Below are 13094 nucleotides of genomic sequence, written 5' to 3'. Positions count from 1 at the left end.
CACTCTAATATCAAATATCTAATGAACAAGCCAGCAATCTCTAGATGATTGGCTCAATGCTTGTTACTAATGCAAGAATTTGACATCACCATTATTGACAAGCCACGAAAAGAAAATGTTGTATCTGATTTCTTGTCTCAACTCCAAACACCTGATGAACATCTCTTCCTTTTGTCAACACAAAATCCTTAGTATGCTGATATTGCCAACTATCTAACTACTGGCAAAACTCCTCCACATTTTTCTGCAAAATAAAAATGGTTTCTAGCAGAATAGAGTTTTAATTTCTCATGAATATCAAGATTCATGTTTTATATTGGACCAGACCAGGTAACATGAAGATGTCTTAGAGAGGATGAAACATATGATGTTCTTTGTGCTTGTCATGACGAGCCTTGTGGTGGTCACTTTGCTAACAAATGAACTGCATTAAAGATTTTGAATATAGGTTATTATTGGCTTACACTTCACAAAGATGTGGCTCAGTATACAAAAAAATGTGGTAAATGTTAAAGAATGGGTCAACTGACAAAAATAGGTGAAATGCCCCTACAGCCACAGATAGTGGTAGAACCATTTGATAAATGTGGGATTGATTTTTTTGACCCTATTGAACCACCATTAGAAGGGAAAAGTTACATATTGGTTTGCACTGATTATGTTACTAAGTGGGCTGAAGAAAAACTCATGAAGCATCCTCATGACAATAATGTTGCCATGTTTCTGTATGAATGTATCTTTACCAGATTTGGTGTTCCAAGAGAATTACAATCAGATCAAGGGCCTCAGTTCACATCTAATCTCATAGCAACACTCATGGAGGAGTATAAAATTCGGCATGGCAAATCATGTCCATATCATCCACAAGCCAATGGACAGGTAGAAGTGACAAATAGAGAGCTTGAACATATTCTCACTAAAATAGTGTCTTTGCATTAGAAAGATTGGGCACCTAGACTTCTTGAAGCCTTATGGGCGTAGAGAACAACATGGAAATCCACTACTGGGTTTACGCCTTTTCAACTCTTATATGGGAAGACGGTTGTTATGCCCATTGAATTTGAACATAAAACTCTACGGACAGCTTTGGAACTTGATATCACCCTTCCTGTAGCACAACAGGATCACATTTTACATCTCAATAAGCTGGATGAATGGAAAAAATCAGCTCTTCATAACACATAATTAATTCAAAGTCAAAGAAAGCAATGGCATGAAAAATTCATTAAAGACAAAAAAAAAAAAATTGGTGATTGGGCGCTCCTGTATGATTCACGATATCAGCATCACCAAGGAAAATTTTAGACTCGATGGCTTGGTCCTTATGAAATCATTACAATTTTTCATAATGGAGCAGTTCAACTATCAATAATTGATCCAATCAAATTCAAACTTCTGGTTAATGGGCATCACCTGAAGTTATATCATAAACCAACAACCAGGGAATAATTTCTTCAATAGTTCACCACAACAAAAACATCTCTTCCTATAGCCACTTCATCTAAGTCTCCCACTCAGACGTTTGTAGCCCCTTGAATTTATTTTCAAGGCCTCATAATAAAAGTTCATTCCTTTTCCACCTCAGTCCATCCCATCTTCTTGTCTTTCCATCATCATGCCATCTCACTTTCTCTCGTACGACAATATTTAGACCATCCTTCTTATCGCACCTGAGGTTAGTCACATTTAACCCCTTTGCATTTATTTAATTTATTGTTTATTTAGAAAATCATTTTATTTCAATTTTAGAATTTGCAATCTTTACGGACAGGTGGGACCCAGTCTCTGCTAGGTTGGGGGGAGAAAAAATTGAAATCATGAATGCAAAATCAAGGAAATCTTAAGTTGGCATGTAGGATGTGTGGGGAAGGGTCATTTCAATAGTGAGCTGGCACCCCTTTGTACTTCCAAAATGTGTAAAATAATGTAAAGAAGGCTAACTATTAAATCATGATTTCGCATAACCCCTCATTAATATGGCATATGTTTTTGAACACGATCTTTATCCTCATTATGGTCTAGTGATTAAAATGTCATCATGAAGTACTGAAGGATGTGATGTTTGGAAAAGCATTGAATACTTTCCATTTCCCTTTGTTAAAACCCTTGTAGCTATCACTGCCCATACTTTCATAATCACTTGTAGTAAAATTGCCTGTACTAGCATTTTTTTTCAAAAACATGGGTGGAGAACCTCAATGGCATGAACCAGTAGACCACAGAGTGTTACTGGTAGACCCAGCAACATGTAGTTTGTTTCAACAACAAGTTTGGTTGGCTTATTCTCTCAGTTTGAAGAAGTTTGATTAGGAAATTGTGCTCCAATTTCATAATACATTGAGGGATGGATATGCAGCTATTAAGGGCATTTGGATAGAATTCACCAAAGATGTGGTGGCAAAAGTTTCTGGTTTTCCCACAAATGGAGAACGTTGGACAGAGGACATGGATGCATGACAAGCAAAAGAGCAATTCTCAGAACTTGGAGATCCTCGGCTAGAGAAAAACAAAAAGTAAGGTATATTATGATTATCTCTCCCTCTGCAATTCATCCACCCTGTTGAATTTATCATAAGATATTTTACCTGTGAAGGAAGGTATTCCTATTTGCATGTTGTTCATTTCAAAATTTTGAGTGGTTTGCGGCATGGGGATTGTCTTGTAAATCTTTTGAGTCTCCTTTATAATATTATCAAAAGGCAAGCTAGCTATATACAGCAAGGAAAAACCCAATCAATAACCCACCATTACTTGATTAGGGCTATAATTGAAAAGGAATTGACTAGGTAACACTTGGAAACATGGAAGGATTTTGTAAAACTAAGGACTGAGGGACCTAAAAGGGGTGGACCTAAAGGGCAAGGAGTAGGGACAAGAGAGAAAACTGTTGGAGGAGTTAGGAAAGTAGTATATAGAATGGCTCAAGAAGCTTCAACTTCTGCTTTTGTACCTAAAATTGTAAAAGGAAAATTCTGACTGTAGAAGCCTCAACTTCTATGAAGTGAAAATCACGCACAAGTGCCATAGAGGAAGGTTCAGAAGAAGTATCTCCAGTATCAAAAGAACCTACACTTAATCCAAATAAGGGCAAATTTGTCGATAAGGGCAAGAAACCAATTTCTACTCCATGATGAGTCACCAGAATGTCTGGGGTAAATTTGAGAACTGAACTTCCTGCACCACCTACTGAGCCTCCTATACCACCTATTGATGTTGAAACTCTAGTACCTACACCTGCATGGTCACCAGAGCACACATCACCTACTCTTGAACATGAAAATGATCTTGAGGAAATTCTTAGAAAACCAAATAGCCCTATTAATGTTGATAGTGACACGGAGTCCTTAGAGGAAATAGTGTCCAAGATTGGATAGCCAGCAGAGGAAACTAATAATCTACCACCAGAGGAATATCCATCTATTGCACAAGAAATGGTTCAGGAAATTGTTGAAACATTTCAAGTTAAAATGACTATTGCATCCTATCCTGCAGCCATTGCCCCTTCAAAAAAAGTTGATAACACTATTGCTTGTCAACATAACAACTTTGTTGAATGAAAACATTCTCAAGATGACAACACTGATGACCACCATCATCCCAAGCACCATCTTGAAGATTATAGACCTGTTGTCCATCGTCATACGCCACCAGACATTTCTACACCATTAACAGCCAGTTTTAGTTTGTACCAATAGTTTCAATGGGGAAAAAAATTGGGATTTAGAAAGGAAGCAATTGCTTAGAACTATCAGAGAACAAGCACACAAAATTGAAGAGAAGGATAGTGAAATTATGGTCCTACAACAACAAGTCACGAAGATTACAGAGCTCATTCTAGAGCTTGTAAATTACAGGTCCCCATCTCCAATTTACACACTATTCCTAAGGGAGAAAATGATTAATTTTTAGTTTTCTCGAATTACTCGAGGATTGAATCCTTCCTTACACACTCCCCAAGAATTTTATGCAACATTCAATTTACTTTTGATGACTCTGTAGAATCTTCTCTGTGAATTATATGTTCATAAGCTTGCTGTTCTAGATGAAAAAGATTGGAATTCATTGTTATATGTAGGCGATGTATAGTTTAGGGCCATTATGTCATGGATGCAGAATGAGATTAGTTGAGAGAACTAGGTTGCTCCTTACAGGGAAAAGGAAATGTTTGAACCATTGTACATTCGGCCAGAGGTACAAAACACTTACAGAGTATTCTTTGATTTGATTTCCATTAACAATAATCATAGTGCTGCTGCCAAAATTCACCCTATCCATGAACAAGCGTTTCTCAATTGGGAACAACATTGCTCTGCAAATGCCCCTGATGCTATACAAGCCTCTCTTCAGAGATAGATCCGATTGCCAGAAGATCTTAAAAAAAGGGAGTTACACTCTCACCAAAATTTGGAGTTGGCCATCAGCAGGATGCCCAGGTATATGATGTTAGGGAGAAGTCAAAAAATTTATTGGGTACCTCTTCATTTCTAACCGCCCATACTCTTACATCCTATGCTTGGAAAGTATGATTCATTTGCTAAATATAACATGATTGTCGAAGAACAGAAATGGGAAAGGTTGAAACAAAATCATGGATATTTTAATTACAGAGCTCATGAATCAGGGGAGAAAATCACCAATGATCTCAGGCTGTGGATGAGGATCAGAAACCTATAGAGGCTGAAGGGACCAGCCTCAAGATGGTTGGGGGAAAAAATGATGACATGAAGAAATAGAAGTCTTATTAGCCTTTTTTGTGAATATTTGTCTATAACATACTAAACTTTATCATCTTTTAGTATAAATGTTTTCGAACTTTTGATGTATAAACTATGGACATAGGGCATAAAAATGACAATCAGAAATATATCTAAAAAGGGATCATTTTGTGGTAAAAAAATTTCTTCATGAATGTTTGGTATGGGTAGATCTTCCTACAGAAAAAGAGATTGCAAAAACTATTAGTTGAATAATTAAATGCCTTTTCTTTATAAACTAATAAATGAAAATAAATGTTTGTGGGAAGTCTTGTGTGTGTTAAACATTGATCGCAAGGATACAAGATAAGCAGGAGTTAAACAAACTACGAAGGAATAACGCTAAGGTATTGATGCTATTAAAGAGAGCATTATGACACCCTTGCAGCTAGAAGACTTGGTGGCAAAGTCAGAAGGGACCTATCTTAATGAAAAATAAAGTGAGACCTGATAAAGTTGCCGAGCCATGGAGTAAGCATCAAAGCAATCAGTTAAACATGCAACGCATGATACCTAGATTCCTAGAAGCTATTTGAAACTAGATAAACGAGCAGATCTAGCATTTTCTATGATCTCTATATTTGTGAGGAATTTAAGGGAGAATTAATGTCTTTCCAATTGCATGTTTGTAGTCTTAAAGTTGTAATTGACTTTCCTTCATGAGAAAGTTGTAGTTTTAGCAGTTTTTTGTTCTTCCTTCCTTTTAAATAAGACCTCGTCTGTATCTAGGAGGTTAAGTAGTGAAATAGATAGACAGAGTTGATAGACATCTTACTGTTTTTCCTAAGTTATTGTAATACTACATATTTGATGAATACATGCCTGCACTGAGTTTCTACACTTTTATCTGAGCTTATCTTTCCTTCATTCTTCCATGGGGTCCCATGCGAAAGGTGGAGTTTACTTTAGTAATTAGGAGTTAGACTCAATTTTGTAAGTTAAAATAGAACTGTTGTTCCTACAACCACTGGAAATAGAACCAGTCACTGTTCCTGCAGTAGTAGGTGCATAGATGTATGGCTAAATAATTAAAATTTCCTTCGAAGTATTTGATAGTTGTCTTTCCTTTGGGTAAACTAGATTTCCTTAATGGTTATTGCATTCAATGTAGTAATGATTTTTAGTTAAAACTAGAGCATATACTTTGCAGACATCATCTCAAGTTCACGCTCCTAGATTGACATTTAATGAAAATCAGCATAGTACTTTGGTAGTAAGGGATGACCAATCCTGTAACTAAAAAGGTGTTATATTGATTAGACAGTCATGATTAACTTTCCCCACCACAACCAATGAATCATCTTTTAGAGTGCACACCATTACTAAATCTAGAAGGAAGTCAACTTTATTTCAATCTCCGAGGTGAGTGATTTGGTAAATTGAGAGGAGATTAGAGCTTAGGTTAGGAACATAGAAAATGTCTTTGGATTCCCCATTTTCCATCTCCACTTGTCCTTTCCCTTCAACTTCCATTTTTGTATTATCTCCCACAATGATGTGCAGTACCTTGGACTACTTCAATGAAGAAAATTTTCCTTTTGAGGAACCCATATGATATGAAGCACCTGAGTCAAGAATCCATTCCACTGAAGAACTTGAGTTTTCCATAAGTGCTTGCCCCTTGCCCTTTTAATCTGAAGGTGACGATCATTTCTCCTTATAAGAATTAGGCAATGGAACATTATGTTTCTTTATGATTTTCATTAACTCATAAATCTTCTTTTGATAACACTCATGTTCATCATGACCCAACTTCTTGCAATAAGCACACTTTTCTTCTCCTTATTAGTGTCCCCCTTCTTGTTTGAATTTGAGGAAGACTTTCCTTGTTGATTTGATTGTGGTGTTATCTTTTCTAAATCCTCTTGTGAGTTATTTTTCCACTTCTTCTTGCCCTTTCCTGTGTTTGAAGTTTGAGAACCCTCATTATTCGCCATCAATGCTTTTGACTTGGATGACTTGAGAATCCTCATTGATCGCAACTTCCTCTCTTCTTCATCCAATAGTATATAGCATAGTGATCAAAAGAGACTTTCTGATAGGTTGACCCTAATGTAGTCTTTGATGTGTAATAAGAAGAAACAAATGTGGAGTACTCAAAGGGTAGCTTATTATGAATGAGATAGATTAATCTATAATCTTTAATAGGGCTCCCACAATCATCAAGCTTCGTTCTTAATTCATTCACCTTTACCATAAAGTCTTGTATAGAGTCAGATGTCTTTGGATCTAAGGAGACAAGTTCATCTTGAATTTTTTAAACATCCTCCTCAAACACTTTACCATATAGGTTTTGGAGGGCATCCCAAGCTTCCTTGGATGTATGAGACTTCTGGAAATGATATATGATCTTGTCTTCAACCCCCAAACAAATATTACCTAGGGCTTTCCTATCGGCTATTTCCCAAGCAATGATTTCACTTGTAGATATTTGATCACTGATTGGTTTAGGAAGGGTACGATCTACATATTGAGAAACTCCATTATGCATTAAGTGACACCACATTTTAATTGACCATGTAGCATAGTTATGTGGTGTTAATTTTGGAGACTTAAAATTTCCCATGATGCAAGCAATGAAAAAAAAAATAGGAAAAGAGGAACACAAGACCAAGAAACACCCCCCCTTTTCAATCAATCAAGAAACCCCCCAAAAAAGATGCTTTTGGCACTTTATATGTAGTTCATTTACAATAGCCACTTGCCAATTTTGGCCTCAATGGACTTCTAATTTTGTTGTTTACAACCTGTTTATGGAGTTCAAAACTAGAACATTACAATTTATCTCAGATATACAACAATTCGGAAGATACATCAAAGCATTACAATGCAACAAAGGACCTAATTTTGAAAGTGATACATTTGTCCACACAATGTTATAATATGATTGAAGATCTAGAAAGTAGATGAAAAATAACACACTTCCAAAAAAAAATAAAACCTATTTACCAATCCAAATGAGCCTATACGAAGTATTTAAAGTTGCAAAATGTAGGAATACATAGGTACAGTTGTCAAAAGACGTTATTTTTGACAAATTCATGGACCAAAACCAAAAAAACTACATCACTAATTTTTTTAGGAAATTATAGCCAAAACAAAAAAAAATTGCACCTAATTTGGAGTCCATATGACTGAGATATGGCCTCCCAAAGTCAGACTATCAAATCAAAAATGAATTTGGAGAGGGGTTGAATCAGAAAAAGACAGGGTTAAATTTGACAGTTAAATAACCATCACAATAGTTATATTTTGCCTCTTGATGATGGTCATGTGATTGTCAAATTTAATGTAGTAGAATGTCGATATCAGCATACTCAGACCCCTGGATGATGTCAGTGATGATGTGTACTGTATGGATGATGACATCACCTTGTATAGATTATATAGAAAAATTGATGTTTCATGTTGACTATGCAGGTGACTGGGATCCACGTGTATGATGATTCGGCATATGACAAGGTTGCATGGTGGATTAGCTATCTTGGCCTTGTTTTAGGTTTTCTCACTGGATTTTACTATTTGCCTATGTGTTAGGGTTTGGTGATGTTTCTAAAGCGGTCCACATGTCACATGAAGGGTGGCGTGCATAGTCAATGTGGTAAACACAACTATTTTCTCTAACGTACTCGTGCTAAGAATTCAACTTTATGGCTGTTGGGAAAATGATATAGTACATCAGGCTGGAGGTCGATAAATCTTCTTTTGCAAGGCTAGGATCAGTCTGCGGCACTGGAGATAGAAAGGGGGTGGTCAAAATTTTTGGGTTTAGTCTGACATTGGTGGGAAACACAAACTGTAATGTGTTTTTAAGACAAAGCCCGCGGTTGGAAAATAATAAAGTCAAGCCCATTGTGAGATTAAAATTTGGCTAGTAGAGTTATGGTGACTGTTATCATCCAGTGTGATCGCTAGTTTGGCCATCAGTTTGACTATAGAATATGGTGATTTTGTCACTAAATTCTGATGATTGCTTGATCGAAATTAAAATGGAATATACTGCTAAAATAAAATGAATATTTCTTCCAAGGTCGGGGCGTCACTACCCAATGCCTTTACAAAAAAAAATTCTCTGCAAGGCCAACTACCCGATTTCTTTTTGAAAAAAATATAAAATTCTAAAAATAATTATAGAGACAATTAACATTTTTATTTGAAAATAAAATTCCCAGATCAAATAAATCACCATACCCAGTTTGCAAATTGGGCCTTCAACTGCTGGTTTGCAAAAATAATTTTCCTCAAAATTGACTTTGACGTAGCATAGGCAAATTTATAGTTGATTTTCACTGAATTGACATTTCAAATGCAATGGCAAGGTCCATTTTGGCTCTAGATGCTACCAATTTCTACAGATTCTCTAGATCTAGTTTGAGGTGTTGAAGCAAGAATAGTCTTGAATGACTATGTGAAAATAATCTCCCCGAGCTCTGATACCATGTAAGAATTTTCCTTAGCGAAAAATTTAGCCAAGACCAAGTAACTCAAGCACAAGCACAACAGTAGACCAAAAAGAGTATGATCAAAATGATGATATGATATTCATTCAATATGTAAGTACAATAGGAGTGCCTATATATAAAGGCCTCTAGAATGCTTCTATAATGCATAGGAATCAACAACATGATAAGCCATACAACCAGACACATGTCCACCAAATATGGGTTATCCTCCATTAAGGACAGAAGTAAGTGCAATGATGAGAGGATAAGCCTACAAAGGTGTAGCACGCAAAATAATATTGTAGACACCATGTGCTAAATTAGGAGTGCAAATGGCTGTGGTGTCTACATGACAACTTAGTTAATTATGCAAACTCCAATGTTGTAGACACCATGTGTTGAATTAAAGTTTCTTACTCTAGTGTTGTCAACATGACAACTCATAAGAGTACAAAAACTCCTAAGTGTCTCACCTAAGAAATAATAAAATAATGCATAATAATAAAATAATGCATTAACTTAAGTAAACTTAAGTAAAGTGTAATAAACAAATACTTATTTACACCAACAAGAATCTTTATTTTTTTGATTAGTTTAGTATTTTTTTACTTTTTGTTGAATGGATGGTAAAGTTAATGATAATAGAATTGATTATATAATCCTATGGTTATCTTGGTTGATGGTAGATATGTATGAAATTCATTTATGCATAGATGATGTTTCATTGACTATACTAAAGTTATACTTTCCTTTATTTTAGTTTGATGAGCCTAATAATTGATCTAGAATCTTTAAATTATGTTCCATATGGCACATATTAAATGTTAATTGCTAAATTTGCAGTAATTTTTTGTGTTTATGAGAGGATGTTTTTGCTTTCATTAAGTTCTTTCAGGTTAAAAGAATGAATGCCATCGTTCATTCACAATAAGAGTTGTATTGATAAATCATTGTAGAAGGGAGCTGTGCCTTTAAAACATAGAAAGTCTTTCCAAGTTTTCAAGACTCATTTGTCGTGAAAGTTGTTTTCTTTGTTAATATAAACTGAAATAACTAGGAGGGAAAAACTATTCACTAACAATAATTACAATTAATTAGTTATCCTATTATAATTAATTAGTAAAGTCTCAAGGCTAACTCAAGGAATTGTTTTGAAGATATAACCTATGAAGGAAAGATGCTTTCCTTGTTTGTACAGGGTATTAAGTATTGTATTGAGTGCAAAGTGCAAAAAGGAGAAGAGTGTTTAGTGAATATAAGCAAGCGAACAAAGGATTATTGGATGTGATTTTTGTGATCTAGTTACAAGATCTCAAGGAGCAAAAGTTTGATTGACAAGATAGAGGAAGGAAGTGCAATTCATTTCTATTATTTTGCAAGGAATAATATGGAGATCATTTGGACAGTGGGTTTGTTGATCTTGCCATTGAATTTTTTTGGGTAGTGGGTTCAACTGTCTTGCAGAACTCTTAATAGGGTTGGCACAACTCGTAACAGGAATCACCTAGTAGGGATTCAAAGTCTCCTAACAAGGACTAATATGTACTAAATGTTGTTATCGACTCCTAATAGGGTTCATCCTCTAATAAGGAATATTTATATTAGTACATCATCTTGTGGGTACCATCCCCACCAGGGTTTTCCTACTTAACATATCTAGTGTTATTGTGCATGAGTATCTTGTTGTGGTTTCTGATTATATTTCTCATATGGTTAAAGTCTAATAATGTTGATAATTATGATATTAGTTATATAACTGATTGACCCTCCCCACCCCCCCACCACTCCCCCCCCAGTTATATTGGTGGACCATATTTTATAATAGGTAACACTCTTTTCTATTAAAATTTATTTTATAAAAAAAGAAAAAATTAAATCATAAAATAAATATTTATTTATATCAACTTGTTAATCCTTGATACAACCACTATACCTATAGAAAACACTTGAGGTTGTTGAACCATGTCACAAAACATGATGGGAGACTTTGTCAATTAGTCAAACATAGTGTTGGAAGCAAGTTTCTAGAGGCCTAGTTTATTTCATGTATCCTATGTAAAGAGATTGATTCTACTATTTGGAACATGTATATCTTTTCCTAGGATAGTGTGACTTGGTAGTAAGCATAAAACCAAGTATTCTCTAATACTTTTCTTATATTTTGAGTGTGTTCATGTGGTATTTTACTTGTTTGATATCCATGTAAGTTTGGTGATATATTGTGTACTAGTCTTGAGTGTTTTATGTTTTATTATTATTGATTAAAGTCACATGTTTCGAACTAAACAAATTAAAATTAAGAGTGTGTTACACTAATCTAACCCCACTTTTACTCTCCAAGTATTGTCAAATAAGAAGGAATCAATTAGTCATTTACATAGATAGAATTCCTTCTTGAACAAAATCATATTTTAACACATTGAATATGGTAAATTTTGTCAAAGTAAAATATTGTAAATAGATGGTCAGTGGAAGAATGTTATGCAAACCTATGGTTACATGAGGTGGGATACTTTATGTATGTAAAATAGTTAATAGATTGTTGTAAGGTCATGAATGAAATGGCGAGCTATAAACAATATTAGAGAATTTCATTTACATATTATCATTGGTTCACATTGTCATGAGTTTTTGGATATCTAGATTAGAAGTGGATATTTTATTTGGCGATCTTGATGGGTGAAATTAGAATTTAAAATTTGAACATATAAAACTAAAATTTGTTAGTGGGTATACAAGATGTGATTTTAAGAGCTAAGTAATCAAAATGTACTTAGGAGATGGGGGGTCTTGATGGAGATAATCTTTGACATAGGCGTCCAAAATAGATCTACGAGAAAAGAACAAAGAGGGCACTTAGCTTCTAGATGAGTAAGTTTGTGTTCCATTTTGCATTTCTCTTTTATATGCAATGATTCCTCTTGTTTTTGGATTTATTTAAGTTTTTACTTTACGACCTTTTGTACTTATTTCACTTAGGATTTTTTTTTTTTTAAATATCCTATAAGATGTCAATTTAGTGTGAGATCGTAATACTTTTTTAATAGTTGAGTCTCTAGATATCACATTATCTTAGGCAATCACTCCCTCACTTTGACCTTCTATATAAATGAAAAAGCATTTCAGCAATAAATGTATAGGCAAATAGTTAATGATTTGATTCAATGCAACTATTAATAGATATATTAAAAGGATAAATAATTGATATTGCAAAAACTAAATGTCAAAATCAAATAAATTTAATGCAGTAGTAAGCTTGAATATACTCATGGAGAACTATTATGACATGGGCTAGATAATTATCCACCAATCTTTTAGAAATTTTATGTTAATTGAGATGAAGGTTTTGAACTCTACAACTTTGCATTGTTTCAATTGTAAACTAGGGAAAAGAAAACATATATCCTTTCGAATTAGTTCAATTAATATTATTTGTATGAATGCATAATTTTAAAATGTTTTAAATAAGAAAATGAGGAATGATTTAACTAATAGACCAAGTTTACATCTATGATTCAAAAATATGAAACTAGAGTTATAATTTTTTCTAATTTAAATATTTGAAATTTAAAAAGACTATTACTTTGCACTAAGAACGTACTAACATACTTCTATGATCTTCAAATGAATGAATTAATGCCATTAAATACCATCACTAAACCGAACAATCAATGTGGGAATGGCCCGTTGGCTATCAAAGTTTAAAAATGAATGTGAGCAAGTCAAGTCAACAATATAGATGGCGAAGTCAAATGTGCCGACAGAGAGAACCGGGTGAAGCCTCTCCCTACAAATATGCTCCAAAGTAATAACAATCGATTCTTGAAGTCAAGAAAATCAATTAAAAGATTAACGGTAAGGGAACTTGTGGACCCAAACAGCATGAGACTTGATGAAC

Source organism: Cupressus sempervirens, chromosome 3 (genome assembly GCF_028749045.1).
Source record: "Cupressus sempervirens isolate cs-2001-9-10 chromosome 3, ASM2874904v1, whole genome shotgun sequence".
Taxonomy (NCBI): Eukaryota; Viridiplantae; Streptophyta; class Pinopsida; order Cupressales; family Cupressaceae; genus Cupressus; species Cupressus sempervirens.
This window is presented reverse-complemented; position numbering follows the sequence as displayed.